This window comes from Pan paniscus, chromosome 16 (assembly GCF_029289425.2).
Source record: "Pan paniscus chromosome 16, NHGRI_mPanPan1-v2.0_pri, whole genome shotgun sequence".
NCBI lineage: Eukaryota > Metazoa > Chordata > Mammalia > Primates > Hominidae > Pan > Pan paniscus.
Window position 1 is genome coordinate 68,996,555 of NC_073265.2, and position 3,483 is coordinate 69,000,037.

The window sequence follows — 3,483 nt, forward strand, 5'->3', positions numbered from 1 at the left end:
ATACGTATACATATAGTATACGTATACATGTATACGTATACATATAGTATACGTATACATGTATACGTATACATATAGTATACGTATACATGTATACGTATACATATAGTATACGTATACATGTATACGTATACATATAGTATACGTATACATGTATACGTATACATATAGTATACGTATACATGTATACGTATACATATAGTATACGTATACATGTATACGTATACATATAGTATACGTATACATGTATACGTATACATATAGTATACGTATACATGTATACGTATACATATAGTATACGTATACATGTATACGTATACATATAGTATACGTATACATGTATATGTATATGGAGAGAGAGAGAGACAGACAGAGAGAGAGAGAGAGATTGTCTCATTCTGTTAGCCCAGGCTGGAGTACAGTGGTGTGATCTCAGGTCACTGCAACCTCCGCCTCCCAGGGTTCAAACAATTCTCTTGCCTCAGCCTCCCTAGTAGCTGGGATTACAGGTGCCTGCCACCACGCCCAGCTAATTTTTTTTGTATTTTTAGCGGAGACGGGGTTTCACCATGTTGGTCAGGCCGATCTCAAACTCTTGACCTCACCTTGGCCTCCGAAAGCGCTGGGATTACAAGCGTCAGACATCGTGCCCAGCCCAGGATGTCATTTTTCAAGTGCTCCCTTTCAGTTTATTAGTGGCCAAGGGACAAGCCAAAGCAGATGATGGATAATTAAGAAGGTGGGGCTTTAGAACACAAAGCTTGCCAGAACTCTAGTGTGGGTGGAACTTGATTGTATTGAGTCACCATAAATGGACAAGTAAGGAGCTTCTAACAGGTGAAGGGGGTATAGCTCAGGGGGTAGAGCAATTGACCACAGATCAAGAGGAGCCCGGTTCAAGTCCGGGTGCCCCCTTCCGGAAACTTTTCTTACTTCCATTTTAAAGTAGATACCGTCAGCCACAGTGTCACCAGAAAAGATGAGAAAACTCTCTTTTCTTTTTTTTTTTTTTTTTTCCCCTGGACACAGCACTCCTTTAATCCCACAATGCTCTGTGGTAATTTTAAATCAGATACATTGAAAGGATATTAACTTTTACAATAATATGGTACAATTAAAACTATATATGTAAATCCAAGAGACTGGAGGAGTGTACATATACTGAGTTTCTTATTTAACAATAACTGATGATTTTTATACAATTGAGAATAAATCTTTATCAGATGATGAGACTTATAGAGGATAATAGGTCAATTATTATCGTAATTTTTAAAATCTCTTTATTATTATTATACTTTAAGTTTTAGGGTACATGTGCACAATGTGCAAGTTAGTTACATATGTATACATGTGCCATGCTGGTGTGCTGCACCCACTAACTCGTCATCTAGCATTAGGTATATCTCCCAGTGCTATCCCTCCCCTGTGCCCCCACCCCACAACAGTCCCCAGAGTGTGATGTTCCCCTTCCTGTGTCCATGTGTTCTCATTGTTCAATTCCCACCTATGAGTGAGAATATGTGGTGTTTGGTTTTTTGTTCTTGCGATACTTTACTGAGAATGATGATTTCCAATTTCATCCATGTCCCTACAAAGGACATGAACTCATCATTTTTTATGGCTGCATAGTATTCCATGGTGTATATGTGCCACATTTTCTTAATCCAGTCTATCATTGTTGGACATTTGAGTTGGTTCCAAGTCTTTGCTATTGGGAATAATGCCGCAATAAACATACGTGTGCATGTGTCTTTCTAGCAGCATGATTTATAGTCCTTTGGGTATATACCCAGTAATGGGATGGCTGGGTCAAATGGTATTTCTAGTTCTAGATCCCTGAGGAATCGCCACACTGACTTCCACAATGGTTGAACTAGTTTACAGTCCCACCAACAGTGTAAAAGTGTTCCTATTTCCCCACATCCTTTCCAGTACCTGTTGTTTCCTGACTTTTTAATGATTGCCATTCTAACTGGTGTGAGATGGTATCTCATTGTGGTTTTGATTTGCCTTTCTCTGATGGCCAGTGATGGTGAGCATTTTTTCATGTGTTTCTTGGCTGCATAAATGTTTTCTTTTGAGAAGTGTCTGTTCATGTCCTTTGCCCACTTTTTGATGGGGTTGCTTTTTCTTGTAAATTTGAGTTCATTGTAGATTCTGGATATTAGCCCTTTGTCAGATGAGTAGGTTACAAAAATTTTCTCCCATTCTGTAGGTGGCCTGTTCACTCTGATGGTAGTTTCTTTTGCTGTGCAGAAGCTCTTTAGTTTAATTAGATCCCATTTGTCAATTTTGGCTTTTATTGCCATTGCTTTTGGTGTTTTAGACATGAAGTTCTTGCCCATGCCTATGTCCTGAATGGCAATGCCTAGGTTTTCTTCTAGGGTTTTTATGGTTTTAGGTCTAACGTTTAAGTCTTTAATCCATCTTGAATTGATTTTTGTATAAGGTGTAAGGAAGGGATCCAGTTTCAGCTTTCTACATATGGCTAGCCAGTTTTCCCAGCACCATTTATTAAATAGGGAATCCTTTCCCCAATGCTTGTTTTTCTCAGGTTTGTCAAAGATCAGATAGTTGTAGATAGGCGGCATTATTTCTGAGGGCTCTGTTCTGTTCCATTGATCTATATCTCTGTTTTGGTACCAGTACCATGCTGTTTTGGTTACTGTAGCCTTGTAGTATAGTTTGAATCAGGTAGCGTGATGCCTCCAGCTTTGTTCTTTTGGCTTAGGATTGACTTGGCGATGCGGGCTCTTTTTTGGTTCCATATGAACTTTAAAGTAGTTTTTTCCAATTCTGTGAAGAAAGTCATTGGTAGCTTGATGGGGATGGCATTGAATCTGTAAATTACCTTGGGCAATATGGCCATTTTCACAATATTGATTCTTCCTACCCATGAGCATGGAATGTTCTTCCATTTGTTTGTATCCTCTTTTATTTCATTGAGCAGTGGTTTGTAGTTCTCCTTGAAGAGGTCCTTCACATCCCTTGTAAGTTGGATTCCTAGGTATTTTATTCTCTTTGAAGCAATTGTGAATGGGAGTTCACTCATGATTTGGCTCTTTGTTTGTCTGTGGTTGGTATATAAGAATGCTTGTGATTTTTGTACATTGATTTTGTATCCTGAGACTTTGCTGAAGTTGCTTATCAGCTTAAGGAGATTTTGGGTTGAGACAATGGGGTTTTCTAGATATACAATCATGTCATGTGCAAACAGGGACAATTTGACTTCCTCTTTTCCTAATTGAATACCCTTTATTTCTTTCTCCTGCCTGATTGCCCTGGCCAGAACTTCCAACACTATGTTGAATAGGAGTGGTGAGAGAGGGCATCCCTGTCTTGTGCCAGTTTTCAAAGGGAATGCTTCCAGTTTTTGCCCATTCAGTATGATGTTGGCTGTGGGTTTGTCATAAATAGCTCTTATTATTTTGAAATACGTCCCATCAATACTTAATTTATTGAGAGTTTTTAGCATGAGGGGTT

General features: G+C 38.8%; 1 non-coding gene across 1 annotated transcript; it reads left to right on the forward strand.

The window, feature by feature from the left end:
* The first annotated feature begins 842 nt into the window (after positions 1–842).
* On the forward strand, positions 843–915 carry TRNAC-ACA (transfer RNA cysteine (anticodon ACA)). Its single transcript has one exon. It is a non-coding gene; the product is annotated as a tRNA-Cys (tRNA).
* Positions 916–3,483: the final 2,568 nt, after the last annotated feature.